Raw genomic sequence first — 23269 nt, forward strand, 5'->3', positions numbered from 1 at the left:
AGCTCGACTGTGATGGAATGCTTTGCATCCAGCATCATTGAACTGACAATGACAGGTAGTACAGCATTTAACGTCTGGCAAGACTGTTATTTATGGTTCAACTGAGCATACTATTTGGACAAATGCTATATTATGCTAAACAAAAATGGACAGCAACACAGCATTTCCACCTAATTCTGTACCTAAGTATGGGGTCTGTAGGATGATTTCAGCTTGGCTTGGTAAAGAAGACCCAGCAGAAAGCGAGGCAAATGCAGCCTAGTCTATTCCAAGCACTAATTTGAAGTCTAAAACTTTTTTATAGGTGATCCAGTCACACTTCATATTCATAACCTTCAGGATTATTGGGTGATACAGTAAAATATAGGACAAATTCAGCCATGCAGAATTTCTCTGTGTTACTAGTCTAGTCAAATAGTGACTGGGCTACATGCTTATAAAAAACTAAGACTTTAAATTAAAATACATAAATCTATCCTTTAAATTCATGATTCATCAATTGCTTAAATAATCAGCTGTTCATGTTTGGAAGTTGCAGATCGAGCTATCAAAATGCCTGCCAAAGTTTGGGATAGACAGTTTGAGCTGCAGATTGCACAGGATGTTCACTAATGTGTTACAACGTGATTTAAGACATTGACCTACAGCTCTGCACCCTGTTAATTCCCAAAATGGTGGATCTGCCCCATCCCTGGGAAAGCCCCTGTGTGCATACACCAGCCATTTCCCCGAGGGAACGTTGTGTTCTCCTATGTAATACTCTTGTACCTCGTCAGTAGTCCGTTATATATCAGGATTATAAAGGGTCTGAGAGCAGATTTCTTGCTTACTCTGTCATTGAGGACATGGTGCAGTTGAACTAAGTAAACAGAGGAAATTGGAAGTTGGTTTCCTTTAGAACTCATTTCTGTAAAATTAGAAACACTCTTGGGATTTCATAACCTTTCAAATAACCAGAAACGTGTCTGTGGTATGAGCTGCAGAACAGTATTCTTCCTAATTTTTATGATTGTTTATTTTTTCTACTGATTTGCCTTGGAATGCAAACCTGTTGGAAATATTCTTGAAATTGTGGTTACAATTTTCAGTTGTCCTGCAGGGAATTTTCCTCCTGTGCGTTTATTAAAATGAAATCTGTGCAGCAACTGATCACACTGGTATATCTCAATGCAATTCACTTTCAGGAGTCACTATTGAATTATATGAGCAAACAGGGAGGTCTCACCAATAGTAACTGATAATGAGCTTCTTTTTAACTCACTCTGACACTTCCTCCGTGAGAAACTCAGAAGGAGTTTTGTATTGGGAAGGATACAAATGTGAAAAGCCACATTTTGTTGGAGCTTGCACTCATCAGGATGATTTGCAAGAACACTAATTCAAGGGGAAAGCCAAAATTGATATTGCATGGTTTTTCAAAAATCACTAGTGTCAGGGAGGGTCCCAGATGACTGGAAAATGGCTAATACAGCAGGCCTGTTTAAAAAGAGAGGGATGCAGAAGACAGGGAATTATAGGCCGGTTAGCCTGATCTCGTCGTTGGTAAGATTTCAGAGTACATTACTAAGAATGAGATTACAGAGTACTTGGAAGTGCATGGTAAAATAGGGCTGAGTCAGTGCAGCTATGTCAAGGGAGGTCGTACCCGACAAATCTGTTTGAGTTCTTTGAGGAGAAAACTAGCAAGCTCAATCAAGGAGAGCCAGTGGATGTGATGTTTGGAGTTACAGATGGCCTTTGACAAGGTGTCATGCACAAGGCTGTGAAATAAGATGAGAGCCTGTGGTGTTAGGGGCAAGGTACTGGGATTCTTAGAGTGTTGACTATCTGGCAGAAGGCAAAGAGTAGAGATAAAGAAGTCTTTTTCCAGATGGCACCCGATGGCAAATAGAGTTCCACAAGGGTCAGAGTTTGGAACTATCACTATTCACATTATACATTAACAATCTGAAGGAAGTGAGGACATTGTTCATTTTGCAGGTGACACAAAGGTAGGTGGAGGGACAGGTGGTGTTGGGAAGGCAGGGAGGCCTCAGAAACACTTGGACAGACCAGGAAAGTAGTCAAAGAAGTGGCAGATGGGACACAATGTAGGGAACTGAGAGGTAGCAAGAATAGAGGTGTAGACTATTTTCTAAATTTGGGAAAGAAGCACAGAGGGACTTGGAAGTCCTATTTTAGGATTCTTGTAAGGTTGATACACAGGTTCAGTTAGCAGTTAGCAAAGCAAATGCAATGTTAGCGTTCATTTTGAGAGGAATAAAATACAAGAGCAGGGATGTGCGTCTGAGGCTGAACAAAAGCTCTGGTTAGATGCATTTGGAATATTGTGAGCGGCTTTGGAACCCATATCTATACACTCACATGCTAGCCTTGGAGGGGGATCTAGGGAAGGTGAAGAAGAATGATCCCAGGAACGAAGGGCTTGTCATATGATGAGAGGTTGAGGACTCTGGATCTGTACTTAATGGAGTTTATAGATGTGGTGGGATCTCATTGAAACTTATAGAATCCTGAGAGGCCTAGATAGAATGGACTTGGAGAAGATGTTTCCACTAATGGGAGAGACTAGGACCTAAGAGTACAGCCTCAGTGAAGAGACTACTCTTTAGAACTGAGATTAGACATTTCTTCAGATAGTGGGTGGTTAATCTGTGGGACTCATTGCTGTAGAGGACTGTGGAGGCCAAGTCATTGAGTGTCTTTAAGACAGGGAAAGGTTCTTGACTGGAAGGGAGATTATGGGGAGAAAACAGGAGAATGGAGTTCAGAAACGTATCAGCCATTATTGAATGGTGGAGCAGACGTAATGGGCTGATTGGCCTAGTTCTCTTCAAGTATGCCATGGTCTCATGGAGTAAAGAATGTGGATTGGTTGATAAGTGGACTCTGATTGTCAGGAATACTGCCATTTCCCATTGAATTAGAATCTGGTGGGAAATATGAACTTTGTCCACACGTGCTGCAAGACCTGCTGAGTGTTTCCAACACTCCAGATTTCCTTCATCTGCAGCATTTTGTTTATTTTTAGAACATTGAAGAATACCTGTCAGAGAGTACAGGAGAGTCAAATGTTACAGAAGTGGGCATAGCTGCTGAATTTGTGGCATCAATCATGTGAACTAAAACTTGCAATAATACAGCAGCAGTTTATATTCATTGAAAAGGAGGGTAATCTGGCAACAAATGACACTACATCAAAAAACAGGGGACGTAACGTTTAGTCAAAGGAGGTAAGCTTTAAACAGAATCCTAAACAAGGCAGAAGAGGTGGACAGACAGATTTGAACAAGAGAATTCCAGCCTCAGTAGCTGAAGGCACAACTGCTAGATGGAAGGTAGTGGACATGTGGTCAGAGTTGGAGAAATGCAATGTTCTCTGATGTTTGTAAGGTGAAAGGAGGTCACTTTGCAAATACTTGTGTATATGCCAGCAGGTAGTGTTTTGTGACCTACATCATTTGGCTGAGGAAATGCATGTCATTGGCATGTTCCAAAGAGCATGCCTAAACAGGAAGACAATTTCTAGTGAGCATGAGAGTTTGCACAAATGATACAAGCAATTTGGATGCTGGCCACTGTCTGGATTTGTATCATTCCTACATTTCTATTTCCTGTGAAATGCAGAAAGAAAGTTCAAGAACCTTGTTTCCTTTTTTGGATATGAAAAATGGATTTTGGCTTCATGTATATGAAACTTTGAGGGTGCAAGAACTTACAGCATGAATTTGGGGAGTGTGTCATGATGCCACATGTAACCTTGTGGTCAATTAGACATATACCATGGAAAAGAACAGCTTGTAGTTGAACTGCAGCACACAGACTCAGCTCCAGGACAGTTTTGCAAGGGCTCCTCAGTGTACTGTTCCAAACCCAACCTTCTCCAACTACTTCATTAGTGCCCTTTCCTCCATTGTAAGGTCAGAAGTGGGGATATATGCTGATGTTGACACAATGTTCAACACCATTCGCAACTAGAACATGGAACAGTACAGTAGGGTACAGTCCCTTCAGTCCTCAATGTTGTGCCAGCCTTTTATCCTACTCTAAGATCAGACTTAGCTACATACTCTGCATTGTACTGTCTTCCATTGCCTATCCAAGAGTTGCTTAAATGTCCTCAGTGTATCTGACACTACTACCACTGCTGGTAGTGCATTTCACACCCAGCACACACTGTGTAAAAAACCTATCTCTGAAATCTCGCCTAAACCATCCTCCAATCACCTTTAAATTATGCCCCCTCACAATAGTCATTACTGCCCTGGGAAAAAGTATTTGACTATTCATTCTATCTATGCCTCTCAACATCTTGTACACCTTTCATCCTTCTTTGCTCCAATGAAAAAAAGCCCTAGATCCCTCACCCTTTCTTCATAAGACATGCCCTCCAGTCCATGCAGCATCCTAGCAAATTTCCTCTGCATCCTCTCTAAAGCTTCCGTGGTTTCCTTATAATGAGACTACTAGAATTGAACGCAATATTCCAAATGTGGTCTAACCAGGGCTCTTTACAGCTGCAACATAACCTCATGACTTTAAACTCAATTCCCCTGCTAATGAAGGCCAATACACCATACACCTCCTTAACAACCCTATCAACATGGGTGGCAACGTTGAGTGATCTATGGATATGGACCCCACACTGCCAAGAATCCTGCCTTTAACCCTGTGTTCTGTATTCAAATTCAATTTTCCAAAGTGAATGACTTCACACTTTTCCAGGTTGAACTCCATCTGCCACTTATCAGCTCAAACCTGTATCCTGTCAATGTTTCACTGCAACCTACAATAGCCCTCCACACTATCCACAACTCCACTAACCTTTGTGTCATCGGCAAACTTACTAACCAATCTTCCCACTTCCTCATCCAAGTCATTTATAAAAATCACAAAGAGCAGAGGTCCCAGAACAGATCCCTGTGGAACACCACTGGTCACTGAGCTCCATTTACCACCACTCCCTATCTTCTAGGGGGTAGCCAATTCTGTATCCAGACAGCCAGGTTTCCCTGTATATTATGCCTCTTTACTTTCTGCATGAGCCTACCATGGGGAACCTTAAAAAATGCCTTGCTAATATCCATGTACACCACATCCACTACTCTACCTTCATCAATGTGTTTTATCACATCCAAGTAATCATAAATCCTGTCTCTCAGAATCCTTTCCAATACTTTGCCCACCACTGACATAAGACTGACTGGTCTGTAATTCCCAGGATTATCCCTATTCTCTTTCTCGAAAAAGGGAATAACATTTGCCACCCTCCAATCATCTCGCACTACTCCAGTGGACAGTGAGGATGCAAAGATCATTGCCAAAGGCACTGCAATCTCTTCCCTCACTTCCTGTAGTAATCTTGGGTATATCCCATCTGGCCCAGGGGATTTATCCATCTCAGTGGTCAAGGGATGAAAAGTGTAGGAGGTGTTGGAGACAGTGCCTATCAAGTGGGCTGCTTTGTCTTGCATAGTATCGGATTCTTGAGTGTTGGAGATGGTGGACAGGCTTTTCAGGGAGTCAAGAAATGAATTATTCACTGCAGAATTCCCAGCCTCTGACCTGCTATTTTTTCACCACTGTACTGCTCCTCAGATACTGTCTCCAATGAAAGAAGACCTGGAGAATATTCAGGCTAAGGCTGATAAGTGGCAAGTAACGTTCAAACTGCACAAGAAATGAAAACGTATAATAAATGAGAACATGAATTTGGCATTGTCATGTTAGAATTATTGAATCCCCCTCTATCTATAATGAGGGGTTTTGGGGTGGTGAGGGTGGGTGTTGGTGCTGGTCACTGTTGACCAGAAACTGAACTGGACCAGCCATTAAAAATAAAGTAACAAAGGCTGGAAATTCTGCAGGGAATAATTCATTTCTTGACTCCCTGAAAAGCCTGTTCACCATTCTCAAAGTGTAAGTCAGGAGCATGATGGAATGCTAACTGTTTGCCTGTATGGGTGCATCTCCAACAACACTCAAGAATCTGATACCATCCAGGAAAAAGCAGCCCACTTGGTCGGCATTGTCTCCGCCATCTTCTACACTTTTCATCCCTTAACTACTGATGCACAGTGACAGCAATGTGTACCATTTACAAGAGACACTGAAATAACTCATGATGTGTCCTCCAACAGCACTTTCCAAGCCCACAATTTCTACCATCAAGAAGGGCAATGCAATGGTACTTGGGGTTGGCCAGTAGAGACTGGACTTACAAGTGATGTCCTGATTCTGTGGATGAAAAATTTTACAAATGTCAAGAGAATGTGTGCAAATATTGTTGGGTATTGTATGAGTTAGCAGCTGATGAAATGAGTATGTCTGTGGATGAGATTCTTCACCATGGTCCTGCCTGAACTTTGTCTGTCTCTGACTTTCCCAAACTTCTGCCATCTGTGGGATACAGAATGCCACCATGGGCTGCTATCAAAACGCTGCTTAGTGCAGTGATGGAGAACAAATGCTGCCTTAGCCAGGAATGGTCATATTATATTCCATGAATTAATTTCTTTTAAAAATCCAGGATGGTCCTTATGTGCTACAACTCTATCTTGGAGAGGTTAATTCTGGCCAAAGTGTTCAATGGTGTAGTTTTTCTCGACTGGTGTCTCGGCAATCTGCGAAATGTGGTGCAAAGTTTTCAGGCAGCAGTGACACTTTCCCTGAGCATTGACGCTGTGTTTGTGTTTCTGAGCTCCTTCAGGGTCTTGGTATCTGTAACTGAAGGCAGGATCTGCTGACATCAGATCTGTCTGCATAAGCTTCCAGAGCTGTGCATGTATTGACTTGGCATACTGTGCACACTGGCAGACCCAGGTTTCCCACTAACCCAATGAACTGAAATTTAATCGACTTTGCTTTTTGCCTGATACATTGTTCATGAATAGTTGGAGTTGGTTGAGTTGAGCAGAGTTTCAAAATATGTCTGTGCTTGCCGTCAATTTTTTTTTACCTGGTATTTTGAAACATTAATGCTTTAGACCCTTTGGCTTTTTGAATGCATTGTGTACGCAATCCTCTCCAGTATGGCTGTTACCATAGTGAATGCAAGGAAATATGAAGTTTATGAGCAATTGGTTCACCTATTAAAAAGTGGGTATGCCGTGGAATTGTTTGAAGTGTGCCTTGATACTGAGAAGGTTGGGAACCATTGTGATAGAGGAATGCAATATAATTGAATATCTGTAAGTACTACAATCAGTTTCTTAGTGCAAATTTCAAGGAGAATAACTTTGTCCATCTTTACAGTCAAAAGTGCCATCATCTGCTTGACATTTCAGTTGATTAGTCCTGATAGCTGCTTAATTGGACTGTTACTCCAAAGCAAAATTGACAGTCCTCATTGCAATGATTTGTTTCAATGAAAACTGTCAGCATGGTTTCTTGGAAAAGGCAGCTGTCTTTCCTTCTGCCTGGGAAAGTACAGATTTATGATCTATTTTGCCACAGCTTGCAAAAAAACATGACTCAGAAAAATTTTCTGAAGACAAAAGTTTTGATGCAGTCCTGGTCCTTCCACCTCTTTGGTTGCACGTTATAATGCCAGCTTAATGCACTTTGAGAAAGCCCACTGAAATGCCTTCTCTGTTCCAAGAGCACCTAATGTGCCCTACAAATGACTTGATATCTGCTTTGGCCTTTGAATAGAACTTCAGCCCTAACAATTTAAAGAGTTGTAAGATTTGACCTTTCACCAAGAAGAGGTATTATTCAGAACATTCTTTCTCTTCGTCATCAGTGTAAGTTCTAGCAGCTTCTTAACTTGATGTTTAAATTGGTGCAATTTTCTGTGACCATTACTGCCTGTACACTTGTATTGCCATGCTTGATGATCTCCTTGTAGTTCAGATAAATATCCCTTATGGCCAACACAGGAAATGCAATGAGGGAAGCGTGTTTTTAGATCACTAACAAATGGAATGAAATGTTGATTCAACATCACCTTCAGTAATTGGACAGAATATTTAAAGCATTAAAGAGGTTCATCTCCTCTACTAACTGTCAGCGACATAAACTCTGCCTTAACTCTCACTTGTGGTACAGAATCAGGATAGTGCAGATGCTAGAGGATGGGACATATGTACATACAAATAAGGAATAAGAGTAGGCCACTCAGCTCTTCCAACGTTTTCCAGCATTCAACAAGATCACAGACAAATGTTATCCTCTTGTGCTATATTTTGTTAAAGTAAATTAGCTGGTAAATAAATGTACTCTGAGTGAATGTATTTTCAACAACCATCTCCAGTCTGTCATATGGCCTTCCCGATCATTGAGACCTTTATTATTTCTTCTCAAGAAACCAATTTGCACTGCAGTTTTTTACTCAATGGCGAGAAAACTCTAGACCTTTCCCACCAGGAGCAAGATGTCAGCAGTCAGGTAAACATCATCATTAGATTGACAAATATAGGGCTGCCTTGAGCCATCTCACTTCCACTACTAGCCAAAAATGTCTGTGCCATTGTGGTGGATAATTAACATTTCACTCTAGAAAAAAGGAACATTCACCAATGATTGCGTTCAGGGAATACTACAGAGAAATTATCAACTCTTAAATAAACTGCGTGAAAACCCAGGAGCTACTGGAAACATTTTTTTAAAATACGGAGAGAATTCCAAAAGTCTGACTTTTCTGTGTCTGCTAAGTTAATTCATAGTCTCTCTTTATTATGTTATTGACAGCCAACATATATAATTTACGTTAGCTCAGTGCATAATTGAAAACATCATTCCATATTGGTCTTATTAAGACAGCGCCAATGTCTGCTGTCTACAGTTTATCTGGAGTCCGTACATTCAACCAGAAACCAGTTCTGAGAAATAAAATTCTTAAAATCATTCATTTTAAAGATTATTCAACTGCTTTACAGCAGAAAATTGTCAATGTTGCTCAGAAAGACACAATCCATTTTGATATGAGGAAATGTGGAACTCCAAAAGGCAGGACCAGTGCTTAATAGTTTCAGGTTGTTACAAAATGCATTACAGCCAATTAACCTGATTAGAAACTGAGCCAATTAGAAATCCAGGAACATAGAAAATAAGAGCAGGAGTAGGCTATTCAGCCCCTTGTGTCTCTTCTACATTTCATATCTCATGGCTAACCTTCCACCTCATCACCATTTTCCTACTCTATTGCTGTATTCATAAGAAGGTTCATAAGGAGGAGATGTTAACAATTCTGGAAAGTGTGAAAATAGATAAATGCCCTGGGCTGGATGGGATTTATCCTAGAATTCTCTGGGAAGCTAGATAGGAAATTGCAGAGCCTTTGGCTTCTATCTTATGTCGTCATTGTCTACAGGAATAGTGTCAGAAGACTGGAGGATAGTAAATGTTGTTCCCTTGTTCAAGAAGGGGAGTAGAGACAATCCTGGTAATTATAGACCAGTGAGCCTTACTTCGGTTGTGGGAAAAGTTTTGGAAAGGATTATAATAGATAGGATTTATAATCATCTAGAAAGGAATAATTTGATTAGGGACAATCAACACAGTTTTGTGAAGGGTAGGTTGTGCCTCACAAACCTTATTGAGTTCTTTGAGAAGGTGACCAAACAGGTGGATGAGGGTAAAGCATTTGATGTGGTGTATATGGATTTCAGTAAAGTGTTTAATGGGGTTCCCCATGGTAGGCTATTGCAGAACATACAAAGGCATGGGATTGAGGGTGATTTAGCGATTTGGATCAGAGATTGTCTTCTTACAGCTAGCCAGAGGGTGGTGGTTGATGTGAATGTTCATCAGTTACTAGCGGTGTACTGCAAGGATCTGTTTTGTGGCCACTGCTGTTTGTCATTTTGATAAATGACCTGGGTGAGGGCGGACAAGGATGGTTTTATAAGTTAGCAAATGACACTAAAGTCGGTGGAGTTTTGGACAGTGCTAAAGGATTTGCAGGTTACAGAGGGACATAGATAAGCTGCAGAAGCTGGGCTGAGAGATGGCAAAATTTTCTTAATGTGGAAAAATGAGAGGTGATTCACCTTGGAAGGAGTAATAGGATTCAAATTACTGGGCAAATAGTAAAATCCTTGGTAGTGTAGATGAGCAGAGAAATCTCTGTGTTCAATTGCATAAATCCCTGAAAGCTGCCACCCAGGTTAATAGGGTTGTTAAGAAGAAATACAGTGTGTTAGCTTTTATTGGTAAAGGGATTGCGTTTCGGAGCTATGAGGTCATGTTGCAGCAGTACAAAACTCTGGTGCGGCCGCACTTGAAATATTGCATACAGTTCTGTTTGCATTATAGGACAGATGTGGAAGCATTGGAAAGGTTCAGAGGAGATTTATCAGGATGTTGCCTGGCATGGAGGGAAGGTGTTATGAGGAAAGGCTGAGGGACTTAAGGCTTTTTTCGTTAGAGAGAAGAAGGTTAAGAAGTGACTTAAGAGGATTAGATAGGGTGGACAGTGAGAGCCCTTTTCCTCAGATGGCGATGGCTCGCAAGAAGGGACATAGCTTTAAATTGAGGGATGTTAGATATAGGACAGATTTCAGAGATAGGTTCTTTACTCAGAGAGTATTAAGCGCATGGAATGTCCTGCCTGCGACAATAATGGACTCACCAACATTAAGGGCATTTAAATGGTCATTGGATAAAAATATGGATGATAATGGAATAGTGGAGGTTAGATGGGCTTTAGGTTGGTTTCACAGGTTGGTGCAACATCGAGGGCCAATGGGCCTGTACTGCGCTGTAATGTTTTATGTTCTATATTCCTTGACATCTTTAATATTGATAAATCTGGTTTGAACATACTAAACAACTGAGCCTCCATGTCCCTCTGGTAGAAAATTCCAGAAATTCCAAAGTGTATTCACTGCGCTTTAAGGTAAGAAACACGGCAACCAAATTGTACACCGGAAGATCCCACAAGGCAGTGTATAATTGGATTTTATCAATGTTGATTGAGGGATCTATATTAATAGTGGTAATTATTTGCAACATGTAACTTTCCTTCTCTTGCATGCATACTTACTCAGTCGCACCTAGACAGTAGGGAGCCGAAACACGGCAAACCGGAAGTTAAATCACACTTTTTGTTTCACTGAACTAGAGCCTGGAGCTTGGAAGCTTTGTCTGGCCTTGCAGTCTACAACAGAGAACTCTGAGTTCCTTCCATGTTTAATGTATTGGAATCTGCAATGTGAAATTGCTCTGATTGTGAAGGTTGAATTTTGATGCCTTTGATTGTGTTTCATTTTGTCATCAACCTCAGTTATAATGTTGACATTTAGTTCCTTTGTCATTACAATAATTCATTGCATTGTTAAAAATATTTGTGCTTAAATTATGAATTAATTGTTGGCCTAATTACTGTAGCATGACTATTAGATAGTCACAAATGACTATTGTGATTAAAAGAACAATCAGTCCAAGACCTCCCCGTGTGTAGGACAACAATTTTCAAACAAACAACTCACCAACCTTATTTACAGCTATCACAAATTACAACTGAGCTTAGCATGCAAGCAGTTTGAGCTCACACAATACTATTGAGTTGCATTTAATTTAATCTATCTCTGGAAAGTGGAAAAATGAGGCAAATTAAATGGAGCAACAACTTTGTCCAATCTGATTAAACTGCCAATTGTGGTTTTTAAAGCACCATTTTGTAAATTTGGAGCTATTTGAATCAAATTATGTTCTTTTTGTGTGAAACCAACCTTTGACTTTTGAAAAGAGTGAATAAAGTAAGGGGCCTATTTTACTCTCTTGCTGAAGAGTGAGAGATGGCCTCATTGAAGTTTACAGTATTCTCACAAGCATGACAGGGTGGATATCATTAGGGTGTTTCCACTGGCTGATGAGTCTTAAACCAGGCAACATGATCTAGAGTAATGGGTAGGCTATTTAAGACCAAGATGAGAAGGAATTTCTTCACTCGTAACATGATGAATCTGTGGAATTCTTGACCCCAGAGGACTGTGGAAGCTCAGTCTCTGACAGAACTACGTTTCTAGAAACTACTATGAAGGAATATGGGGATAATGTTGGAAATGGGCTGAATGGCCTACTCCTACTCCTCTGACTCTAAATGGCTTCTTCTGATCTTTAGGTCATTCTTGGTATCCAGTTCTTCACTGTTTGGTGCTTTTCTGCTGTACCACCACTATCTACCTAATCACCAAATGTATCTCCTGTATGTTGCGCCCTTCCATATTTCCAAAGGACCAGAGCAACCTTAGTATGCATGTTCACAAGGCAACAGGGCAGGTAGGTAAAGTGGTTAAGGCAACTTTGTTTTTATTTGTCTAGGCATAGAATACAAGAGTTGGGAGGTTAGGATTGACCCGTACAGGCCATTGTAGAAGCTGCAACTGGTGTACTTGTGTAGTTCTGATCTGCACACTACAAGAGGATTATGATTGCACTGGAGAGGAGATTGATTCTGTTGCGAAGAGAGACTAAGGAGGATGGGGCTGCTTTGCTTATAGCAGATAAGGTTAAAATTATGAAGTGCACAGATAGATGGAAAGAAACTTTTCCCCTTAGTAGAGGAAAACTAACCCAGGGGTATAGTTTGAAAGTATTGGGCAGAAAGTTTGGTAGAGCCTTAGAGATGGTTTTTTGCACTCTTAGGAAGGTGGATTTCAAATTCACTACCTGAAATAGTAGTAGATGTAGGAGCCACCACAACATTCAAGAAGTATTTAGATGATCACTTCACATGTGATACCATATGAGATACCAGACCAAATGTGGAAATTGGGACTAGAATGAAGAGGTACCCAAAGACTGGCATGAAGACAATGAGCTGAAGGGCCTCTGTCACTGATTCTTTGACACTTCTGTTTGGAAGCACAGCATGCTTATTGATTCTGCATGTATCACAGCACTTTAATATTTGCTCAATGGAGTTTACATCCCTCTAACCAATTTCATGTCGTCTTCTACCTTTTCTTCTCTCTTACCTCACCACTCAGACTCAGCTTCGCACAGCACAGAGCCAGACCCTTTGGTGCAAACCAGTCAACGCCAACCATAATCCCAAACTAAACTAGTCGTATCTGCCCATATCTCTACAAATCTTTCTTATTCATGTACTTATTCAAATGTCTTTTAAATGTTGCAACTGTACCTGCATCCACCACTTCCTCTGGAAGATCATTCCACACAAGCCACGCTCTGTGTTAAAGAAAGATTGCCCCTCATATCCTTTGTAAATCTTTCTCTTCTCACCTTAAAAAACATTCTTGAAATCCCCCACCCTAGGAAAATGACACCTGTCATTCAACTTCTCTATGCCCCTCATGATTTTAAAAATCGCTCTTTTTTCGCTCTCTCTCCTCTTTTTGTTCCTCTTTTGTAGTGCTTCCTGGTTTTCCACACATTGATTTTCCAGCATTACAATATCAATTTATCACCAGGCTACTGTACTCTGATCAAAGTTTCAGGAAAGGAAATGAAACACTGGAAAATATTATTTGCAGGGTTGGTGAGGTGGAGTGGTTAGTGGACCTGGTCAATATGTATCCCTTGATCAATGTTATATTAAAAAATGGTATACTAGTTGTTATCACACTGCTACTTATAATTTGTTGCATTTTGCTCAATGCACACAGTCATCATTCCATGGTTGTCCTTCGTTTACTTTAATCAGGTTATCTTTTCTACCCCCAATGCAATACAGAAGTATACTTCAAGTCATAGAGATGTACAGCACGGAAACAGACTCTTTGGTCCATGGTGGAAATAATTTTGACTTGCATGAGTGGTCCTCATAACATTTCTTTGGTTGTGTATGGATTTGTCAATTCCTATAATAACTAAAGATTGTGTTTATACAGTCTTATTGCATTAGAGTGTCTGAGTACTTCACACAAGGAATTATTTTGAGGCTCCCATTCCTGCTGGGTAGCCAAGCACAGCAGCAATGTCCCACAAACACCTCTGGAAATGAATTAGTCTATTTTATTTGTGGTGTTGGTTGAAGGAGAAATGTTGGCCAGGTACCAGTGAACTTTTGACTTTTCTTGTGAAAAATTCCATGGCATCTTTTTAATGTTCCTATAAATCAGCAGAACAAACAGATGAAGGGCATAATTTTCCCATTTTGCTCTGTTGACTGAGAGCTTGCCATGTCAGAAATTCAAATCCATGTTGGAAATTTGGATAGCCAGAAAATGGCTAGCTTCCTTGGATATCATATTTCATCTTGAGAATGGTTAATTGTTAATTGAGCATTGAGGATAAAAATGAATGAAAACAAGTGGGAATGCACTTTTGGAAAAATAAAAATGCTTGGAGTGCTCTAGTTCCTTTCTTGCTCTCTGCCCAACTATTTTCCACTTGTCACGGTTATGAGGTGGGAAGTAGAGCAGTTGATTCGCACTCAAGATCCTATAAGTAGCAGTGTGATAACAACTAGTATACCATTTTTTAATATAACATTGATCAAGGGATACATATTGACCAGGTCCACCAACCGCTCCACCTCCCCAACCCCCCCCCCCCCCCCCCCCCCCCACCCCCGCCAGGCCGCCAAAGAAAAATCCTGTATCCCTCCAGCTTTATGTGTACTTTTACTTTTATGAATTTGATTGTCTTTGATAAAGTGTGGATTTTGGTTTGTTGATTTGCAGCCACCTCTGCAAATAATATTTTCCAGAGCTTCATTTCCTTTCCTGAAACTTTGATCAGGGTACAGTAGCCTGGTGATAAATTGATATTGTAATGCTGAGACATGAAAAAAATTCTTTTGAAGAGCAAAATAGAAACAGATGATAGTTATAAGTTTGGAAATGGATGATGTGAGAATTGATACAAAGACAACAGAATCTAGTAGCACTTTTGCAGTAAGATCCATTGCCACTGAACTTCAACAAGAGTATTTGTAATCACTGTCGGTTTCAATTTCCTCTTGGCAGTCTTTGTTACATTGTAAAGTCATAGCCACATAACATTCTGTCCTTCCCTGGAATTTGTGTAGCACTATATACCCACAAAGCCAGAAAGAGCACTCTGCTCCAGTGCACATGGAGGTGAAGGGAATCCATGTTGAATGTGTTGGTTGGGATACTAATCGGGTGGGTTGCTTTGTCCTGAACGATGCTGTGTTCACAAGATGTGACTTCTGTCTGCTTTGACTTTGGCAGAAGCTGGTCCATTCAGTTGTCCGTTGCAACTTTCTCATCCTTAATTGCAAGAATTATCAGTCAGCATGCTCATTGTAAACAGAAAACCTTCTCCAGCTAAGTGACATCTCAGTCAGAAGATCAGAAGTTTGGGATGTTCATTGATCATTACATTATATTCTACAGCAATACAGAAGGCTCCTGCCAAAACCATGGCCTCTACCACATGGAAACACAGGGCAACAAGTAACACTGCCATTTACAAAATCCTCTCCGAATCATGTGCCACATGGATGGGGAATTATGAGTTTGAGTTCGATTTATTGTAGTCACGTGCACTAAGATACAGTGAAGAGTGTTTTGCATGCTATGCAGGTAGATTGTGCCATACAAAGTGCATCAGGGTAGCAGAACGGAGTGTAGAATACAGTGTTACAGCTGCAGAGAAGGTGCAGAGAGACAGGTCAGCATTAACAACATTGAGAGGTCGGTTCAACCGTCTGATAACAGCAAGGAGGAAGCTGTTCTTGAATCTGTTCATACATAAGTTCAAACTTTTATATATTCTGGCTGACGGAAGAGGGTGTAAGAGAGTATAACTGGGATGGGAGGGGTCTTTGCTTATGTTGGCTGCTTTCCTGTTTCGGGGGAAATATAGATAGAGTCAATGGATGGAAAGCTGGTTTGTGTGATGGAGTGAGCTGTGTTCACGACTCTGTAGTTTCTTGCAGTCATAGGAAAAGCAGTCGCCAAGCCGTGCTGTGATGCATCCAGTTCGGATGCTTTCTATGGTGCACCTTTAAAAATTAGTACGTCATTGTGGACATGCCAAGTTTCCTTAGCCTCTTGAGGAAGTCGAGGCATTGTTGTGCTTCCTTGACAATTGCATTGATGTGAGTGGACCAGGACAGATTGTTGATGTTCATCAATACCGGGAACTTGATGGTCACAATCATATCCATCTCGGTACCATTTATGCAAACAGGGATGTGTCCTCCACTCCACTTCCTGAAGTCAGTGACCAAATCCTCCATTTTGCTGACATTGTTGTCTCTACATCATGTAGTTAAGCTCTCTATCTTTTTCCTGTTTCTGTCTTGTTTTTGTTTGAGATCCAACCTACAGTGGTGGTGATAGCAAACTTGAAAATGGATTTGCGGCCAAATTTGGTGGCTCAGTTGTGAATGTATGAGGAAATGGAAGGGCACTGAGTACATGGCCTTGCGGGCAACAGTGTTGAGGATTATCGTGGACGAGGTGTTGTTTCCTATTGTTACTGATTGCAGTCTATGGGTCAGGAAGTCAAGGATCCAGTGATGAGGGAGAAGTTGAGATCTAGCTCTCAGAGTTCAGAGATGAGTTTATTTGGAATTATGGTGTTGATGACAGAGCTATTGTCAATGATTAGGAGCCTGATGAGGGTAGCTTTGTTATCCAGATCCTCCAGGATGGGTATAGAGCCAGGGAGATGGCATCTGTAAATATAGGCGAATTGCAAAGGATTAAGACAACCTGGTCGGTTGGATTTGATGTCAGCAATGATTAAACTCATGAAACACTTCATAATTATGGAGGTCAGACTGCTGAGTGGTAGTCAGTGAGGCACACTGCATGATTTTCCTTTGGCGCTGGGATATTGGTGATTTTTTTGAAGCAGGTGGGGACTTTAGATTGTAATGAGGAGGGTAAAGATGTCTGTAAAAACTCCTGCTAGCTGGTCCACACAGGATCTGAGTATTTGGCTAGGGACCCCATCCAGATTGGTTGCTTTCTACAGGTTCACCCTCGAGAAGGCTGATCTAATGCCTGCAGCGGTGACCGTTAGTACAGGTGCACCCAAGGCTGCTGGGGTAGGTGACATTGTTTCACAGACCTTCTGTCCAAAGCAAGCGTAGAATATATTGAACTCATCAGGTAGGGCTGTCTTTTTGCCAATAATTCTGTTCAACTTCGCTTTGTTATTCTATATATCATGTAAATCTTGCCACAAATGATGGGTGTCCATGTGGTCAGTCTGAATCTCAAGCTTATTTGGTATCACCTCTTGACATCCTTGATGGCCTTGTGATGGCTGTACCTGGATTTCCTGTCTATGTCAGGGTCACTCAACTTGAACACATCAGACCTAAACTTTGGTAGGGATTGTATCTCCCGGTTCATCCACAGTTGGGGATATTCAGATTAACTTCTTCGGCATGCAGTCCTCTATACACTTACTAATAAAGTCTGTAACAGTAGCAGCAAACTCATTTTGGTTGGTCACTGAGTTCTTGAATTATGGACGAGTCCACCAATTCTAAGCCGTCCCATAGAAGCCCTTCCATTGTTTCAGACCAACACTGGGCCCTCGTGCTTCAATCTTGAAGGTGGGAGGAGGAATGCACTGTTATGACCTGATTTTCCAAAATGCAGATTGGGGATGGAGTGATGGGTATCTTTGGTTGTGTAGTAATGGTCAAGAATGTTCGGACCTCTGGTGGGACAGGAGACATGTTGATGGTAATTTGGTAGCATCATTCTTCAGGTTGGTATGTTTGAAGTCATTGGCTACAATGAACGAGACCTTGGGGTATTCCATCTCTCGATGCCATTCCTTTATTGTCTCTTATCTCTGAAACTCTTGTACCTGCCTTTCCAACAGCACTGTGGATGTACCTCTGCCCCCAGGATTGCAATAGTTCAATAAGGCAGCTCACCATGACCTTTTCCAGGGCAATTAGAGACAGACAATAAATATTAACCTAGCGGCGATGCCTACACCCCAAGAATGAATAAAACAAATCGCTTTTGGTGATGCTATTGGACTTGCATACATATTTCTTCTCGTTGGCAAATTTAAACCTTTCAAGTACTGTCCACGTTATCTATATAAAAGTAAATTATTGACACACTATGTAATATTTATATTTCCTTAATTGCAACCCTCCCGCTGTGATCGTTTTCAGTCTTCCCAGATGTGGAAGTTAGCATGGGTGTGTCACCAATGACTCACCTTCGTTGGTGAGCCACGGTGGTAAATGCCAAGGACTTCTCAACCATGGGAGAATTTCAGCGAAGCCCTGTCTGTGCTCTTTGTAACAGGTTCAGTTGATGCTATGCAGAAATGAGAAGCTTTGACTGATTCAGCTTTCCAGCCTTAGTTCAGGGGTGCTAAGATAAGTTTTAATACCACTACCACAGCTTTGTCAGCTAAATGATCTGGGACTGTGATTTGGATAGGTCAATGCCATTTCATTTACACTGAACTGTTAGAAAGGTTTTAAAATGCATTGATTATTTTTCTAGATTTTTATTTTTAAATGGTTCCTAGAATTCTCACATCTACTGAAGAAGATTCCCACTCAGCAAACAAATGAATTGATATGTCTTCTTGTGCCACACATCTTGTTGATGGTTAAAGGGGAGAAAGTGAGGTCTGCAGATGCTGGAGATCAGAGCTGAAAATGTGTTGCTGGAAAAGTGCAGCAGGTCAGGCAGCATCCAGGGAACAGGAGAATCGACGTTTCGGGCATAAGCCCTTCCTGAAGAAGGGCTTATGCCCGAAACGTCGATTCTCCTGTTCCCTGGATGCTGCCTGACCTGCTGCACTTTTCCAGCAACACATTTTCAGCTCTGATGGTTAAAGGGGCCAATCCTTACGAGGACATTCTGCCACAAATGCCACACATGAGGAGGCAGTGTGTCATGTCGGTTGTTGCTTTCAGTGTAGACATGTTTTTCCTTGCCAGTGGTCAACATGGTGATGAACACCAGCTCACAGGATGTCTCATTTTCTTCTGACATCAGCTCGTGACTCTGAATTGTGATAATCAATGTCCAGAGTTGATTAATAACATTCAGTACGAGTCTGATATCATTCTTATTAGTGTTTTCTGGATCTTAGTCACTGATTTCTTTATTTGTTTGGCATTATTAAGACAAGAACAGCATATAGAACTCCAAATGTAACGTAACCAAGGTTCTAATCAGTTTAATGCACATTTGTGGTGTTGAATTTCTAGAAGTGGACTACAGTGTTCTGTTTGTACTTTATATATTTTTTTTTAATCTGCATTACTACTTAAAGTGATTTGTGAATCTGTACTGCTCCATCCCATCATATCATATCTGTATTGCTGATTTTTTAACTGGATTTTCCCTCTGGGGACAGTGAGGTTAATAATCAGGGATCGTTAAGGTCATTGACAAAGGATTAGAGTGGAGTTGAGAATTTGTTTCTTCCACAAGGTTGTGATGATCAGGAATTCATCTCCTGTAAGAATAGGAAAGGCAAACACTGTCTTTGCATTTGCAGTTTTCCAAACTGCAGGGCCGTAGACTAAAAGTCGGAAAGTGAGATTTCGATCGATAACTCTTCTTTGATCAGCAAAGTCCTGATGAGTTAAATGACCTCTTGCTATGCTGTAAACTTCTCACCTTCTTTTCTATGGAAGCATCATTATGGACTCCTCTTTGAGGAGGGGATCAGCAGTTCCTAATCACAATCCTACTTCCTATTTGGTTCTCCCTGCATGGTGAGGTGACCAGGATGGGTTGGAGTCTGGGCTTCCTGCCTCTTGAAGCAGGCCCAAGGTGAAAATGGGTGAAGGAGTGAGGTGATCAGGTTGAAAGACTGGGACATTGACCCAGTTCTGTTGATGTTGAGAGGCCCACTAAAAACCCCACATACACACAGGCTTGCACATGCACACACACACACACATGTGCATGCATACGTACACACACACTGGTTTGAAGATGGTGGTGGGGGGGAGGAATGCATGAAGCAGATGACCTGTCTCCATCCAATCAGGTGGATGAGGGAGCAATGGAGGCAATAGGTGGCCCACCCATCCTTGGTTATTTTGAGGCTTTTAATTGGTCAATTAATCTCACCCCACCGCTATTTCATCTGTAGCAGGGACTACCTATACCAAGCAGACAACCTGTTACCACGCAAGAGTGGATACAGCCTTTAGAAGCCACCACCAACACTGAGTTAATACTTCCAATCTTGCCATCCTTCATGGCCTCTCAAAATCAGCCCCACCCCTGACCTTGATCATCCTGACAACACACACACCTTGGAATTAACTTCATCAAGATTGGCTGTTGTTTCAGCTAAATAGTTGGAAGTTCTCAAAGACTGGAATTGATGTCAAGGTAATTTTGGAAGTATTATCTGAAAGTGATTAACACTGATTCCATTATTAAAGGAATGAGGAGTAGCCATCAATATGGTGGGGAGGCACACCGACCAATGCTCTCTCCAGACCAGGATTCCCCCTCCCCCATAAAATCTAGCCCATTATCTATGAACTACTAAAACTGTCACATTAAACAATCCCTGCTAAGCTGAATCCATTAATGAGTTTGGAATTCACTGAAGCATTCATAGTCAGACTCCATTTTATATTCTCCAGAGCTAAATACATAAAAATTTTGATGAAATTTAAAGGGCTCAACAATTTAACCAAGCATTGAGATAATGGCTGAAAGTCAATTAAAGGTTTTAAACTTAAAGCTTAGTCTCGTCAACTCTGAATTTAGATATAGTTTGATATTTGCTAATGCACCTGAAGACTTTCACTTCCCCAATTCTGGTCAATTTACTGGTCCACTAACCTTTAATGAACAAAGCCCTCTCATCAGTCACTGCATAAGAAACATATGCAATGTACCATACACCATTTCTTTATGACATATGAAGTTGCAAAGACCTTTTCAACTTGGTAATCTAGTAGTTCCTGACTTGATATAAGAAATCTCCCATTGTTCACAATGCCTGAAGTGATGTGACCTGTGTATCTTCAAAAATCAGTAACCTCCCTGCTCCTCCCTAAACATGAAACCATCATCATCAGTGTAACATTATTCATAACTTTACTCCACACTATTGAAAATTGTGGGTGATGAGATTAAGGATACTTGAATTGGCTTCTACCCACTGTTTTTAGTACCATCCCAACATGCAAGCTTTATGTTTGATGAGGATCGAAAGTATGGCTAAAAGGAATTTTAAAAACATTTGACAATTTGATCATTTTGTTTTACAGCTGACTGGTAATTCTGTGGATATTAGAAATCTAAACGAATCTGAATAGTCAATTAACTCAATGTTAGCTCTGTTTCTCTCTCCATAGATCCTGCCAGGCCTGTTGTGTTTCCCCAGCTTTCTGTTTTTAATTGTGGTATTTTTGGATTCCTTGTTTTGATACAAGTTTGGTATCTCATTGCACCTTTATCTATGTGCTTTCTCTAGTATCTATCTTGTCAGTTGTGTAGCATCATTGGCTCAAATATGGCATTCATAAAACAATGCAGGTGTGATACCCGAGAGTAACCCAATCTTTAACACTAACATTTATCTTCAATTTATTATTCTTTATTTTCATAGGAATTTCACATTGAACATTCAAACTGGGACAGTACTGTAGTAATAATTCTGTCAATTTGGAAGATTCTGTCATTTGCTATTTTCTGTCCTGCTCTTTATAAAATACTGTGAAGACATTAACAGTTGGATTCCTCACTCCTGAGACCACACACTTTGTTTCTTGTATGCGATATTGTGTTAACCCTCTACTGCATGTCCTCTTTTTTGCCTCTGGTGCTTAATCTCATATAGAATTACAAAAATATTTGTGAGCAAAAAATTGGACTTATCGCTGTTTTATTTCTTCCTTGTTAAATATTTTCGTTAATTTCTCTATCTCTTCGAATCTTGCTGGTTGTCATAGAATCATACAGCATGGAAACAGACCCATCGGTGCAACCAGTCCATGCTGACTGTAATCCCAAACTAAACTTGTCCCACTTGCCTGCACTTGGCCCGTATCCTTCCAAATATTTCTCATTCATGTACTTATACAAATGTTCTAACTGTACCCGCATCTACCACTTCCTTCTGAAAGTTCTTTCCACATACAAACCACTCGTTGTGTAAAAAAGTTGTCCCTATGTCTTTTCAAAATCTTTCTCCTGTCACCTTAAAAATATGCCCCCTAGTCTTGACATCTCCAACCCTAGGAAAAGGACACCTGCTATTCACCTTAACTAACATTATAGATGCTCACATGGAAAAGTATGTGATAATATGGCTGTTAGCTTCCCTCTATACACCAACCAAGGATCTAGGTAGTAAAGATATAATCGCAGCTCAGCTTGCTAGGCAGGAATCCCACAGGTACAGATGGTATGCTGGCTTTACATTCCACTCAATGTCAGTGTCCAATGACTCCAGTGGAGATTAACATTGGGCAGATTGAAACTGCTGAGATTAGGTTCCCACTGGGCAAGTAAGGTTAAAATTCCTCCCTAGTGTCAGAAGTTGTTTGTTTTAATTTGAATTTATAGGACCCTCTTTGCAGGGTCATTGTGGAGTTGTTGGGCCAAATGGCCTGTTTCCATATTGTAGGGATTCTATCCTATTCTATATTGAAGTCAAGTCAAACATAGGAATAAAACATTTCAGAAATGTTTATAGCACAGCCTATTCTGAATTTGTGTAAAACTTTCACAAAATTTTTCAAGGGTTATGAAATTTCAATTTTAACATAATTTTCCATAGAAGTTACAATTAATAATTGTTGTCAGTGTCTTAGTGTTTCTAATCTGCTAAATATTTTGAGCAATATGTACAGTTACTTTATAAAGGACTAAGAAATCAGAGATTTTTATAATCCCTCATTTTCTGCCAAATCTCAAATGATTGCTTTGACTTCCCATTATCTATTTCTGCAGGGGGGCATAATGACACTGTTGACACCATCACAATTTTACTAATTTCTCAGCCATACATATAGAGTAATAAAATTGTGACTTTGATGTAATTGGTGCATGAATAGCATTTAAGGTGAGGGTTTGAATATACGTCAACCACTAACCTGTGCTGACAGCCAGTGTCTTAGAGATCTGTTCAGTATTCACTGATACAAACAACACAATTGAAATTCCTCTGTAGCACCATCCCCACTTTGCATCATACTGAATGAACTCACTACTTCTCTCCTGTACATCAATCTTACATTTGAGCACCAAATCCTTATTATAGTTATCAGACGACAAACAATTGGATTTAAAACAATTAGATTTGCACATCAAGGTTTGGGTCTATATGGAAACATTGCAAAGACATTATTGTGTAATTACTGTAAATGTGCATTGGAGTATTGAAGTTATGCCAGAGCAATGGTAGTTTAATA

At 40.6% G+C, this 23269-nt stretch overlaps 1 protein-coding gene across 2 annotated transcripts in view; it reads left to right on the forward strand.

Annotated features, from left to right (window-relative positions):
• adamtsl3 (ADAMTS like 3) overlaps window positions 1–23269 on the forward strand; it is a 669182-nt gene that overhangs the window by 494975 nt on the left and 150938 nt on the right. The window lies entirely within an intron of this gene.

Source organism: Chiloscyllium plagiosum, unplaced genomic scaffold (assembly GCF_037043375.1).
Source record: "Chiloscyllium plagiosum isolate Xiang-an unplaced genomic scaffold, Cpla_swu_hap1 HiC_scaffold_39, whole genome shotgun sequence".
NCBI lineage: Eukaryota > Metazoa > Chordata > Chondrichthyes > Orectolobiformes > Hemiscylliidae > Chiloscyllium > Chiloscyllium plagiosum.